The sequence below is a fragment of the Pinus tabuliformis genome, chromosome 7 (assembly GCF_031772625.1).
Source record: "Pinus tabuliformis cultivar Carrire ecotype Pingquan chromosome 7, CPIR1, whole genome shotgun sequence".
Classification (NCBI taxonomy): Eukaryota; Viridiplantae; Streptophyta; class Pinopsida; order Pinales; family Pinaceae; genus Pinus; species Pinus tabuliformis.
The window spans coordinates 629,134,272-629,149,798 of NC_142293.1; the positions used below are offsets into that span (position 1 = coordinate 629,134,272).

General features: G+C 40.9%; 1 protein-coding gene and 1 pseudogene across 4 annotated transcripts in view; both read left to right on the top strand.

Moving 5' to 3' along the window:
- Positions 1-899, top strand: part of LOC149249013 (uncharacterized) — a 39,356-nt pseudogene extending 38,457 nt beyond the window's left edge.
- Positions 1-15,527, top strand: part of LOC149249012 (protein serine/threonine kinase) — a 318,878-nt gene that overhangs the window by 175,223 nt on the left and 128,128 nt on the right. The window lies entirely within an intron of this gene.

The following is a 15,527-nucleotide window of genomic DNA, read 5'->3' on the forward strand; positions in this document are numbered from 1 at the left end:
TGAGAGAGAGAGGAAAACGAGAAATGGGAGAGCAGAGGGGATGAAGGCAGGAATCGGCGCTAGGAGAGATCGGCCAATCTGCGAAAAGAACCAAAATACAGGACTGATTATGATAAAGCAACCAAAGATGCGAAATGCTGAGTATACCTTTATGGATTGCAGATGATGATTTCGCTGAAGAGATGTGCTGGAATCGACCACTGTTGCTGCCAAACTCCTGAGGCTGGATGCCAGGAGCTGTTTCTTTCCTTTGCTGTTGAAGAGGAGGTGTGAATCTGAGATGGGCAAAGAGGGGAAAGATTTGAAACTTAGGGGAACAGGACTGCTGTCCTCTACTATTGCTGCGGGCTTCCAGGAGCAGAGAACCAAACACTGCTCCTCTGCTTTGCTTCTGTGAGGGCGAAAGAGATTTGGGATGAGCGAGGGGAGTGAGGAGTATATAACACATCAAGGTAGGCTGAGCCAGAGGGTGGTACAGGATATGCTCATGGATTTGGGCAGGCTCTAAATCATTCATAGTATCAGTGATGCAGTCGATAAGGATTATGAAGGGACACAAACCAGAATTCCGAGAGGTGGAATCACGTGAAACATGGTGTGATCGGGTCTCTAGAGCGAGCCAGGGAGCGGACTGGGAGAGAGATGTAACACAATTCTCGAGGGGGCGGATTGAGATCAGCTTGCCAGGATTGAGGCAGAAAAAATCTAGATATGAGTGATGACTGAAGTGACTTGGTTTCAGAAGCGTGCTGATGTTGCTGTTCAAAGACTTTGGTGAACAGCTTGGTCTGCTATGGGATTGCTTTGTCGTAGATGTGCTCATTTTCTCTGATTTGTCCACTCTGTCTGCTGGTGGCCTTAGAGGCGTAAAAGTCCGCTTCGGTGTTGTTTTCTCTTAAAACGTGCTTGAACGTCGTGTCTCCCATATTTCTGAGGTTATCCTATATCCTGAACTTTATATTGCTAAGGGCTGCTTTATTGAATTCTGCTCCCGAGACCAAGGCTGCTATAATGATGGCCGAGTCCCCCAAAATGATTGGATTTCTGATTCCCAGCCTATTCAGAATAGTGGTGCCTAGAAGGAGGCTATACGCTTCAGCCACATTGTTAGATACTTTCCCCAGACCCCATTCATAGCTTACGATAGTTTTCCCAAGATGATCTTTTATGATACCCCCTGCTCCAGCGTTCCCTGGGTTGTTCTTAGAAGCGCCATCGAAGTGCAGAGTAGGGCGCTTCTGATCTATGATCCACTGGTTAACTTCATCCTTGGATCCTCTGAGTTTCCAGTGCATCCTTTTTTTGTGTGCTTTTGTTTGGGAATGGTAGTTGTTGGTATAACTGAGACTAAATTTATTGTACCAATCCATCTCTTCTTGGCGCCAGCTTGACTGATCTGGGAGGGCGATGAGATTTGTGCTTATTGTTTCTGAGATGATGGCTGTTGTTTTAGCTAGGATACTGGCCGGATTGGGCTTTTTATTGTTGAAGACGTAGTTATTCCTTGCTAGCCAAATTTGCCAGCATAGGGTGGCTGGGATGCATTTCCACAATCTGCTGATATTGTGATTGCCTTTTCTGGGGAAGGGATAACATTTCCCCCAATTTTTTTGAAGAGAGGAGATCTGGTCAAAATTTTCGCCAATTTCCAGGGGGCTTATCACCTGCTTCCAGCAGCTTTGGGCAAAGGGGCAGAGTAAGAAAATGTGCTGAATGCTTTCCTCCTCTGCTCGACAGAAGCAACACATTGATGGGCCCAAAATTCCTCTTTTCCTTAAATTCTCAGCAGTAAGGGTCTTACCTTTAAGAAGAGTCCAATTGAAGTGTTTGATCTTTGGGAGACACTCTGAATTCCAGACAGTTGTGGAAAGGTTCCAGTTTGCTGTTTGGGTAGTGGCCTGTAGTGCTTTGTACCCCTCTTTTACCGTGAATTTTCCTCCACTGGGATCCCAGATATACCTGTCTTCAGTCCCAATATTAGTGGGCGCAGAACCAGAGAGAGAGGACTTGAGATTGGACCAGAGATCTCTAAGATCGTTGGGGATTTGAAGATCCTTCCAGTCTTGCCAATTGTTATGATTCCATATTGATATATCAAACAAAGTGGTTAAGTTTCTTTCCTCCATCCAGATCTGCAAAGGTCGGAGAGCTTGGAGTAGATTTCTCGGCTTAGAGCCCATAATTCTGTCTGACCAAATGTTAATATCCTTGCCGTTTCCAGGCAGTTTGGATGTGTTTTCTCTGAATTGGGGGAGCACTTTTTTAATGAGTTTCCACACCGGGGTGCAAGGTCTTTCGGCTATAGGTTCAGAGATAAGATTAGAGTTCGGGCCTCTGAGATATTTCCTTTTTATGACCTCCACCCACCACGATCCTTTGCCAGTAAGGATTCTCCAGATCAACTTAAAACCCAAAGCCCGATTGAAGAGGCTCAAAATTTTGATGGATAGTCCTCCCTTTTCATATGGAAGGGTTACCTGATCCCATTTGACAAGGCTAAATTTCTTGGTCTCTTGTTTTCCTCCCTGCCAGAGGAAGCTTCGCAAGATAAGCTCCATGTGTTTGTGGATGCTGGCCGGAGCCATAGTGACCGCATATTGATAAATTGGGAGAGCAGAGAGGATGGCCTTAATGAGAATCGATCTTCCTGCCAAGTTTAGCCAAGACACTCCCCAACTCTGCAGGAGGCCTCTCATCTTTTCTATGTGTTTGACCCAAATCTCAGCCTTGACTGTTTCTTTGGCCAATGGCAAACCTAGATAGGAGAAGAAACTCCAGTTCCTTTGCACTGGAATGTCCAGAATCAAGGATATTCTTTGCCTAATTTGGAGAGGGACATTCCAAGTGTAGATCTTGCATTTTCTGTTGTTCAACTTCCCTCCTGAGACTGCTAGAAATGCATCCAACACTTTCTTGAATCTTTTTGCCATTAAGCTTGAAGCTCCCCCAATGAGTAGGGTATCATCCGCGAAGAGCGAATGGTTGATCTCTTTGGTCCCTCTTTCTATCCATATTCCAGTGATCTCTTTTTGCCTGCGAAGGTTTTCTAGATGAATGCTCAAAGTCTCTGCCATTATGATGTATAAGAAGGGAGAGAGAGGACAACCTTGTCTCAACCCCCTAGAGCTTCTGAAATATTTGCTGGGGCGACCATTAATCAAGGGAGCGGTCCAAGGGTTAGAGATGCACCCATTGATAATGCTTATGAAGTTTTTTGAGATCCCGAATTTTTTGAGAACTGCTATTAAAAAGGAATGGTCGACTCTATCAAAAGCATTTGCCATGTCAAGTTTGATTATCATTCCTCTTTCTCCTCTGTTGAAGCTGCTGTGAATAGCTTCTTGGATCAAAATGACATTGTCTGTTATTTGCCTGCTCGGGACAAAACCTCCCTGGTTCTCAGAGATTAAGTGAGGAAGAAGTTTTTTGAGCCTGTTGGCTAGAATTTTGGTTACAATCTTGTAAGATACATTACATAGGGATATGGGGCGGAACCGGTCAAAAGAGAGAGGATTCGCTTCCTTAGGGATGAGAGCTATGTGAGAAGACTTAGTATTTTCTCCCATCTTGTGATTTTTGAATACATTCTTTACCATCCGCACAAAGTCTTTTTTGATTGTTTCCCAATGATTTCGGTAGAAGGCGACCGTGAACCCATCCGGACCCGGGGCCTTGTCCTGCTGCATACTGAAGGTTGCTGCTCGGATTTCCTCTTCTGAAATGTCCTGATCCAACTCCTTATTTTGAGAATCTGATATTTTGCTCTCTACTGCACTAAGAAAGTCGGAGCTGTCCGTTTGCTGAGGAGCAGCAGATAGTAGAGATTTGAAGTGGTTATATGCTGCTTCTTTAATTTCTTCTTGGTCACTAATCTCTTTTCCTTCAGCTTCTATTTTGTCTATCTGGTTTCCAGCTCGCCTGAGCTTTATATTGTTATGGAAAAAGGATGTATTTTTGTCTCCGGCTTTCAGCCAAAGACATCGGGATTTTTGTCTTTGATCCTCTTCCTCTACTCTATTTTGTCTAAAGAGTTCCCTGTACATTTCTTTTTCATAATCTAAGTCTTCACTTGTATATTGAGTGTTCTCTTTAACCTTATTCCACTGCTCCATCTTCGTGAGCAGATCTGATTTTTTTTTATTTTCCAAAATTGCTGCTTCCTTTGCCCACTGTTTGATGACTGCTCTTAGAGATTTTAACTTTGTTTCCCAAATGTAATAGGGCGATCCATATACTTCCTTGGCCCACTGATTTTGAATGAGAGTGCGAAATTCTTCTTTGAGATCCCACGTTTTGTTATATTTGAAGGGGAGGGGCCCCAAGTTTCTGCCTTTGTCCAGATTTAAAACCACAGGTTTGTGGTCGGAGGCCGAAGCATGAATTAATTTGCTCTTAATAGACTGGAAACTTGCTGCGATTCTTTCCTGGAGTAGAAATCTGTCCAATCTCTCTTTAATATTGTAGGAGCCAGTTCTTTTGTTACTCCATGTATATTTCCCGTTGGATAGGGGAATATCAATCAGATTGTGTGTCTGAATTATGGATTCCAGCATGTCTCTTGAAGGGTCTGCGTGGTAGTTTCCTCCTAACTTTTCTTCCACGTTTCTTATTACATTCAAGTCTCCTCCCAGGATTATATTCCTGTTTTGCACAGACTGAAGATCTGAGGATATGGTGTCCCAACAGCGGCCTTTGTCCCTATAATGATTTGGGGCGTATATGTTGTAAATAGAGTAGATTTCCTGAGATCCTTTGTTTTTTAGATCTGTTCTTACCCACCAGTTGCAAAATTGTGAATTAGTGATGTCCCATTTATTCTTATTCCATATTGTTCCTATTCCTCCTGAGGCACCTTCTGAGCCTGTTGATACTCCTGTGAAGTTTTTGAAGCTTTGGATTTGATTTTGAAAGTCTTGTTCAGATATTTTGGTCTCCTGGATGAGAAGAAGGTCTGGCTGCTCCTGTTTTAATAAATCCCCGATTGCTTTTATTTTCAAGGGAGAGCCCATCCCTCTACAATTCCAAGAGACCAAGATCATTATTTACCAATTGTCGGGTGAGGTCCACTCCTCTCCTTTGCTTTTTCTCCGCTTCCTTTTAGTTTGCCTAGATATGAGTCCATTGGTTGCTGTGCTCCCGTTGCCATCTCTTTTGCGGCTGTTTCATCTCTGAGCTCTTTGTTTGACTTTCGGCCAGCTTTTCTCGGGGGGTCTGTGGATTGACTTGCTTCTTTCGATTTGTTTCTGGTGAGGATTCTCTCTATGGTTGGAGCAATGTTGCACGAAGCGGAAGCGTTTTTTGGAAGCGGGGACGCCGAAGCGTCATTTTCCAAAAATCTAGGAAGCGAAGCGTCCGTGGAAGCGTCTGCTATATATATATATATTTATATTTTTTTGCATTTATACTCAAAACAAACATCCCAAATACCAAATTAATTGTAGAAGACATGAAAACATGCATATTTTTGCATAAATCAAGATAGATATAACATCCATTGTACATTAATGATCTAGAATCTAGATTCTTCTCCTCTTGTCTAGCCTTTGCCTCTACCTCGATTGTCTAGGGATATTAGTCAACATTGCCCAATTTTGATCAAACTACCTAATTCAAGACTTAAAATATGGTAGAAAAAGCTTAACATGTTTGATCGATGATTTTGACTTGATTGAAAGGTAATTTTTTGCTAAGGGCGTGCCGCGTGACAAAGGAGTTCAACAATTAACACCACCAACACTAGGGTACATATAGGGCTTGGTGCTCTTGATTAAATGCTAATCGCATACCTTCATACTTGATATAATCTAATGAAATGCCACAATCCCATTGATCCTGAATTCCTGAAAACTGTTAAGTCTGCTGAATTTTGAATAGGATACGAAATTCTATTTTCTCCATATGAAGTCCAATGAGGCTGGAACCACTCTCAAACATCCTGAGTCATTTCATGGTAATGTTAAAAATTTAAGTAAAAGGATGAAAATGAAAAATAAAGGAGAATGTCACTTTTATTTTAAGAATTTAACATTACCATGAGGGAGCATCTGCTATATTTATATTTTTTTTTTGCCTTCATTCGTCACCCTAACCCAAGGTGGACCCACCCCCAACAACCAAACTCACCTAAAATTAAAAAAAATTGAAAAAAAACGATTTTCTAAACGCTTTTCCGGAAGCTTTTCTGGAAGCCCACGCTTCCTCCTCCGAAGCTCCACGCTTCCTCCTCCGAAGCGCCACGCTTCCGACGCCCGAAGCGCGCTTCGGAAGCGGCGCTTCCGTACAACGCTTCCAAATTTCCAGGAAGCGGCTAAAAAAGTCGAAGCGGCGCTTCCGAATTCGGAAGCGGCGCTTCCGAATTCGGAAATTCGGAAGCGCCGCTTCCGTACGGGACGCGCTTCGGGGCTTGGAACCGTGGGGGGGGGGGCGCTTCGTGCAACACTGGGTTGGAGGGGGGGAAGGGAGGGGGATCACACGGGAGGGAGAGGTAGCTGCTCGGGGGGAAGAGGGGGGGGAAGAAGGTTCTTCAACGGACAGAGATTCGAAGGGGTTGGAGGATGAAGGGAGAGCTGAGCTGGGAGGGGGAGGGGGAGGGGGAGGGGGGGATTCCGGAGGGGGTTTAGAGCTGGGTCCTTGGGTGGAGGAAGGTTTTTTCCTTTTTACTGGTTCCCATGTACCCTCAGGGTTTTCCTCGTTATCAGTAGATTCATTTATTTTTGACTTACTACATCTATTTGCGAAATGACCATACTCATGGCATACCTTGCATTTGAAGGGAAGCTGCTCGTAGTCCAGCTGCTGGATATGCGTCCATTGGTCTACCTTGATCTTGATAGCTTCCGGCAGACCTTTCCCTAGGTCTACTTCCACGCAAATCCTGGCGCACGCATGCATGTTCTCCCTTGGCTCAGATCTGTCGATGTATTTGCCTACTGCGTTCCCTATTGCCTTTACTGATTCGTCTCCCCAACAATGAAGCGGCAAATGAGGGAGCCGGACCCAAACTGGTACTGCATTTGGAATGTCCATTTCCGGATCAAAGTCCGGAGTCCATCTATTCAAGTAAAGTCCTCTTGAATCCATGAAGTAGGGGCCGTTTCTGAAGATGAGATTCTTGTCTTCTTTTGTTTCAAAGAGGAATGTGAAATAGCCTCTTCCGCAGAATCTGATGGCTATTTTCCCTTGTAACATCGCGCTCCAGTTGCGCTCTACCCATTTCTGGACTGATCTCGGAGAGGGCCAGAGGCCAGTGAACTGGCCTACTAGCCCTCTTTCCGCGAGTATTATTGCTGACTTCCTTGGAAGGGATGGAGGAAGGTTAACCTCAGGGATTTCATCGAGTTTTTTGATGAACTTGGTCACTGTGGGACGGGGATTAGCCGATTCAGAAAAGAGGGAGGCGAAAATTTCCTCATTGTTCTCAGAGTCTGGAGGGGGGGGAGCGAGCCCGACCATTCAAGAGGTGAATGGCCAGCGGGAGATAGCGTGAGGAGACCAGCGCGGGACGGGAGGTAGAGGCTGGGCCCCAACGGGGCAGGGACCAGCGGAACAGTCCAAAGCAAGAGAGGGGATCGAGGTGCAGCAGCCTTGCCAGGCAGGGCCTGGGGAGCAGGAACAGGCGAGCGCGGGAGGCCGATTCAAAAATCGCCAGAGCTCAGAAAACCACAAAACAACAAGATTTCCTTTGTTGTTTTGATAGATACATAAAAATTACATTATGCCATGAGTTAAATGACAATTATGAAGACCAAAAATAGTTACATTTTCCAAATGTATATCTTGAGGCATCCATAAATCCCTAGTTCATTAACCCTATATTAGAATACAACAATTGTTCGTTAATCAAAGTTACAACACCATAGGTTGAACCACCAAGCGCCACAAAACTTCTAAAACTGAAAATTCTGTGTCAAAAACTGTGGGGGCCTTCTTGTGCATTGACACCATGCCACTAACAACCTCCACTAATATCCCGACCTTCAAAAGGCTAGGATCATGATACCAACGTGGAAACAATTTGAATCATCACATGCAAGAGAGATGGTAACGTAACCCACCTAGCAAATGAGAGAGCTTATCCTCAATTGTTTTAGAATAAAATATTATTAAGTGGATTCTAGATCCACTTCTTTGTCCTAGAAAAACAATTGAATAAAGCATCATAAATGCTCATCAAAGTTGGCAGAATCATAAGAGTGATATAATATTCAAAACAAGGGTTTGAATGGGTCCTCACCTCAGTTGTAATCATCTTGTGCAAGATGGTCCCTTGAAAGGTGCTCATTTGACCAATTATTGAGGGTGATTATACCATATACAGTCTCCTTCATGCAACTTTGCTAAAGAGAGGGATTCAAACCTCCTCAAAATGATCTTGGGGCTAGGATGCTCCTTAATATATGTGCCAATGTTCTCCTTATATATGTGCTATTCATGTGCAAAACCATGGGCAACGATTGTTATACCAACATCTCAAAGAAAACACACCCTAGAATTGTGTGAAAAGAAGAAGATGTGAAACCACAAATGCTAAAATGTTTCTCCAAATTTAGGTGCTTTAGATAGATGTGCAAAAGTGATTATGCTTGCTTAATTATTGCCCCAAATTTTCAATGATCAAGGGGATGCTCCACTACACGAGGGAGTCAACAACCTTGAGTTGAAAAAACATTGCCAGAGTGACCGTATGATCTAAGGTGTCAATTTTCCTAGAGATGCCAATAAGATGCCCAAATAGAAAAATAGTTAGGCCTCTTTCTCCAATGCAATTACCAACTCAGTTAATGCATATCAATGATATGTGTGCAATAGAGGTCACTTTGGTTACTATAACAACCTTTGCAAAGTATCAACCTCAATAAATGTGCAAAGAAAACTGGTTCATGCACATTCAACCAAACCAACTCCAAAAATTCTCAAAATAAGTTGGGTGCTATAGGGAAAAGTGTATGGAAGGTTGATTGTTTTCCAAAATAAGTATACAATAACTGAAAACCATGTGCTAATACCGTGAAACCACCTCAATGGCATGGGCAAAGGAATGTGGTGCTTTAAAACTATGTGCACAAAGTGGAGCACTCATGAAAATGCGTTAGCATGTGTGAAGTTGAGCACAACCTATAGAAAAATTGCACCTATAGATCCCTCCCCTTTTTCAAGTATGTTTTTCACATCAAGTTTAATGTTGATCTGAACTTGAATTTAAAATCTCAAAATGAAACACACAGATCTACTCTACATTCACATTTTTTGAGAAATCACACATGCATGCATAAAATTTAAACACAATATTTTTGGTCAAACTAACCCTGGAAAAACCTTGAAGGGAAAACCTGTAAGGAAGAAAATTTAATTTCTTGTCAGAGAATTTTACAACATTAATTAGAAATAGTTAAAGTCACTTATCTCCCTTGAATTTTGTGCCTTAGTTTGCCTTGAAATATGTTGAAATTATAGCTTGGGAGGTGTTGTCGCCCAAGATGCACACCTAAATGTGGAAAAAGTCTTCAACCCCACAAGGTGTAGTCTTTAAGGCGCAACGCTCAGAAAAGTGGCTTTCACCTATTGCCAACTCTCTCTATTTAAGCTCTCTCCTAGCTAAGCTATGGGGGGTAGTCCCTAAATATGATTATTAAAGCAAAACTTGTTGAAGACATCAAGTTCTAGGAGATAAAGAGCAAGGCAATCACCATTCAATATAACTTGAATTAAAGATTTATTAGCAAGTATGAGTATTAATGAGCAAATATTAATGGGATAGATTCGATTAAATCAATATGGCATCCAATAAGATAAAAGATGAGAGACTAGTGCCTTTTAAACAATGCTTAAATAAAATTACAATACTTGCAGAATAAGAAAATGATGCTTCAAGTTACAAGATAGGCAATGCTGCAAGACAAATGTTAGTAAGATGATACCACAATTAATCAAGTATACGTCCACCCACAAATGTTAGTATGAGGACATGTCCGCCCTTTAGAAAGTGAAAATAAGCTCTTAAAATAACAGATCTATTTAGTAAAGCGCATTAATAGAGAGAAATAGATATGAAATGAGTAATTTTCACAAGCTATGGCCAAGAAATCCCTACAAAAATTTTCGAAAGATAAGCCTTTAGAAGAAACCAAGATGGGTTCTTCCACTTCTATTCTTGGGAGTTGGTTAGTTGAACTCATAATAATTGAGGAAAAGATCTCTACACACTCATAATAATTTTGTTAGATCACAAGGGGATAGATAGCACAATGAAATAGAGGCCTAGGGGTTCAACCAAAAACCCACTAGAGTCGCTAATTCTAAAGTGTTTCTCTAAACCCAAATACTAATGTAAGATACCTTACAAATAATAGATCCACAACTGGCAATTGAAAGAACAAGATTTTATGCAAGTCGATTATTAAAAGCAATAAATCAGAAAGTTTTTACCATAGAAGATGGAAGAAAAACACCACCATGCATTAGCCCCCAAAGACTTTCTTTGTATTACTTAGAAAAAATGAAGTACATAATCTAGCAGAGCTTCGATTAGCAAAGAGCTCGATTCCAAGATTAGATGTTACAATGAGGAGCTTGAGCATCCTTAAATAGAAAAAATGAGAGAGATAGACCCCTCCAAGTGGAAAAATGGCTAGGTTCAAGATGATACTCAACTTTGACTTGATCCCACAAAAAATCCGACCTCCTCTAGAAGCCTTCACACAAATCATGGAGAGAGACATTTTTCTTGAAGGAATGGACAAATTTCCTTGAAATTGATTGTTGGAATGGTTTGGACCACAAAAAATTATTCTCAATTTTCCTCCTCGAAAAATTCTCATTCCATCCAACCAACTTGTACCATCTTATTCTAACAAACCAATTTTCTAGGTGATTAGTTGCTTTTCTGGACCAATGGATTTCTTTTGGGATTTTTCCTCCTTGATTTGTGAAGATTCGTTGAATTTTTGACTTGATTCCTTTCTTGGAAAAGTTCACATCAGTTTTTAAATATTTTTGACTCGGAGAGAATTTTATTTTTCTCTCATTTTATTTTTTTGGCTAATTTCCGACTAATTAATTGCCATATTTTGGCAAAAAATAGAAATAGTACAATTTGAGCGGTATAGACACATTTTTGACCCCTAAAGTGTGTGTCTAGATAGAAAGTTGAGGTGTTAATGTCTAATTTTGAGTACTCATACCCCCTACAACTTCTATAAGCAACACTTTTTTTTACATTTTACATCGAAAAATTATTAAAAATCCCGACCAATGGAAATTTTTACTAATTAAAAATTGACACATACTCATCCAAATTCTGTGAAACTTTAGACATGATCTAGTATGGTATTTTACATCGACTCTATACACTAGGACTCACCTAAGACTTTACCATCAAGTCTCACTCTAGCTTTGGGGGATGTGTGGGAGAAAAACTTAATCAATTATTTAGTGTCGAAAAACACAAATAATTAGCTAAGGAAAAAAACTCCCTATTTTGAAAACTCTTTAGCAAAATATTAAGCTACCTAGATGTGTTACATGGCTTTATATTCATCATACTAGAATGATTTTTACATCATCCCCACAGGGCAACACAATTTGGGATACAACATGATGACCTACAACTGAATGATGATGATGAAGTTCTAAAATCTGACTGTTCTGACCATGATGGAATGCTCTAAAATGTACTTTGACATGGAGTCTTTAACAAATTCATGTAGTTGACACTTAAGTGGTCAACAGGAGGTACTCCCACAAAACTTGGGGTACTAGGTTTGTGTGGATTCGACCCATGAAAATGAATTTTTGTGGGCAAAGTACCCAAGTTGGTGGGCTAAAGATCCAAAGTTAATAATTGTTTATTCTAATTATTGTTGTGGAGGCACTTTAATGGAGTTAAGGGATCCTAAGTTAATAATTAGAGTGCTATAATTAAAGGAGACCTAAGGAGAGGTCATCCTTATCATAACAATTCATTCTTATGTCTACATCTGCCCTAGAAAGAAGACACATAACCTCAGGAGGAGCCACATGGAGGAGAAGGAGCAAGATTGTGGTTTGCCTTGTGTTAGAAGATAGGTCACGTTTGCCCAGGAAGAAGGATGAATTTTCTGTGTTGTTTTTGTCCCGTAAAAGGGATTTGTCTAGGCCGAATTGAAGAGCTGCAAGCCACCGAAATTCTCTATTTTGTTTAGTGTATAGTGGAGAGGGTCGGGCCCTGGAAAGAGGCTTATCTAGTCTCTATCTAGCCTACTGTGGAGGGCCACAAGACCTCAGGCAGTTTGTTGGTGTTTTGTGCGTAGATTGAGCCCTAAAGGAGGTCGAAATTAGCTTCAATCCAGGAACAAGGGAAACAAAGAAGTTTAGGTAGAGAGAGAAGGTGTTGGGACAAGTTGTGGGCTGATGCATTGAAGAAGAATGTTGTTGAGTTGGAATGCAAAAGTCTGTTCAACAAAGGAGGGTTTGGACAACTGGTTTGAGGGTTGTTTGTACAATGATCCTAAAGGACAAAGACCACTGTGAGTAACTGTTAGTTTAGGGCTGATTGTGCAAGAGATGTGAAGGACAAAATCCGTTGTGAGCAGTTGGTGTGCAAAGACTTTAACGGAGCAAATTTCTCTGAGAGCAAAGGAGGCAAAGTACTGCTAGGTGTCAATGATGAAAGAGTGTTGAAAGGACTATTGTTGAAGGATCTACATTAGCAAGTTTGTTATTTTTGTCATTATTTGGGTAGATTAAGGAACAAAGGACAAACCTCAAGCCCTAATGTATTTGGGTAGATTGAGGATCAAATGGAAAACCTCATTTACTTCTTTATTATATTATCTTTCATCAAGCAATTACCAAATTATGTGTGTATATAGATCACAAGAACAAGAGACACAAGATGTAGGCACTCTGCCAGGGCAAAACCCCTATCTAGGGGAAAACCTAGTCAAACTTCTTCCTTCTGTAGTTAAGATGAGATAATCCAAGACTCTTCAACTTAGACATAGTCTTCCTCCAACCACCAAGTCAACGCTTCCTTCAAGTAACTTCGATCTAGATCTCCGACCCTGTAGCAGCAACCTTTCGTCCCAGCAAATCCATAATTTTGACCTTCCCAGCAGTAGAACTTCGACCCAACAAAATCCAGAACTCCAACCTTCCCAGTAGCAGAATTTCTATTCAGCAAATAACCTAGTCACTTCGCATAAAAGAGAGAGAGAGATAGCCCAAAAACTTCGACTTGCAATCCTTCCTTCTTCCCCTTGAACTTCACACTTTTTTTGCAATTCCTTGATGTGTATCGAACTTGTTGAGTTGATGTCCCAATATATCGAACTACTCTTGTATATATAGCCTCTTTCGTGGGTCGGATTGTCCTTTTGTAGGCCGACTTGGTGTGGAGGTGACGAATTACATTTTTGACTCAATAATATTTCTTTGTACATGTTTCAAAAGCCCAAGAAGGGTCTCATTAAATGGACAATGACTCTAATGACTCAACATAAAACCTAGAAGTCCTCAATGGGGACTTTAATCTATGAAATGATGACCCAAGCATGAAACCATGCTTTAATAAGTCATTGTAATAATAAAAATTTATTTTTCATTCTTTGACTCAAATATAAATATGAAGACCGAGCCTAGTTACATTCTTCAACAAATACAACAGTACGAGTTAGCCAGTTTACCTAGTGCGAGTTGCTGGAAGAGCTCATTTCAGTTGCCAGTTGTTGGATTAGTGTCCCAGAGGAAGAGCAAGTGGGTTTGAGAGATAGAGGGAGGCTAGACATCTCGTCTGGAGGCATTTCCGGGGCTGTACGAATCTATTTGCGTAAGCAGTACGCATTTTGGGAATGCAGAGCAAGCAGCAAGGAGAAGTGCGAGTTTGCCAAAGAGGGCTAGATCAGTGGCAGAGGTAGATGAGGGTGTCTTCCAAAATGTTTTGCCAGTGGTAGATCAGTTGCCGAAGCTTTGCCAGTTTGGCAAGCAGATTATTGTACTCTCAAATTGCTGAAGACTAATAATAATAAAACCCTCATCTGCTGCACTGGTTTTTCCTTCAGGGTTTTTCCAAGGACAATTGTCCAAAAACAACGGTGTTAATTTTGTGTGTGCATCTATTTCTCAGTTCCAGTTTTTATATTTCTGCAGCGTTTTTATTGTGAAGAATGCAATTGTGAATTTGTCGTTATTTGTTGAATATTAATTCAGAACACAAATAAATTGCTAACAGTTAGAATATAAATCTCCAGTTTATTGCATTCAATGAATTTTCATATGGTATCAGAGCGACAAAGATTGGATTGGAGCCTCTAGAAGCGAAGGAAATGGGAATTCTGCAGTTTTGATAGCTGGTTTGAGGGCTGTTTGTACAGTGATCCTGAAGGACAAAGATCACTGTGAGTAGCTGTTAGTTTAGGGCTGATTGTGCAAGAGATTTGAAGGACAAAATCCCTTGTGAGCAACTGGTGTGTAGAGACTTCAAAGGAGAAAATTTCTCTGTGAGCAAAGGAGGCAAAGGAATGTTAGGTGTCAGTGACAAAAGAGGGCTTAAAGGACTGTTGTTTAAGGATCTACATCAGCAAGTACGTTTGTTATTTTTTTCATTGTTCTTTGGGCAGATTGAGGATCAAAGGACAGACCTCAAGCCCTAGTGTATACTGTGTATACTAGTGTCTTGTATCAGGGCTTTGTAAGGGCCATGATCCCTGGTACAAGAACCCTATGTTTGTTTTGTTGAAGGACTAATAAAAACAAGTTTTGGGCCTACAAAATTTTGTGTACTTTGTTGATTCACTGCTGTTACATTTCCACTGTGCAAAGTGCTTGAAGTTGTGTATTTCAGTGTGTTTATGATCGTGATTAGACATAGACCTGATCTGAAGTAGTAGGAAAAATCAACAAAATTCATGCTGACAGTCACTCGAATTTCTGCCTAACCAGTCTTGAAAGTTGAAATTAGTATTGAATCAAACCTCAAAGTCCAAGCAAACAGTCCCTTGAAAAATCTGCTCCGACTTCCTTGAAAAATACGCTAAGGCAGCCACAAATTTCAGCCTAACCAGTCTCGAAAATTGCACTGGATCTTAGTCAGCTGATCAAGAATATGCCTCGATATGCATGCCTCCTCCTGTCCTTGAGATCTATGCTGATTTTCTTGCTGCTGTGCTGCTGTACACTTCTTCCTCTGTTGGGATTATTCTTAGCCTCCTTTTTCTCCTTTCCTCTCCTCCTTCACTTGTCCAATCTCATGAAGAAAAAATTCTTCCTCTTTACTCCCCCTTCTCCTTTTTATAAACTCATTAATACTAAAACCACTAACCCTTAATCTCAATGTCCAAGATTAAATTTTTGCCATCTCAAGATCAATGGTTGTGACTTAGTCTCTCATTGAGATTACTTGAGTCACTTTTAGAAAAGCCACTTTCTAAAATCACTTGAGTCACTCAAACTTTATAAAGTCACTTTTAGTAATTAAATAGAAAAAGACACTTTCTAACTTTATAATATCACTTTATAAATAAAGTCACTTTTTCACAGGGGTTCACTTTACC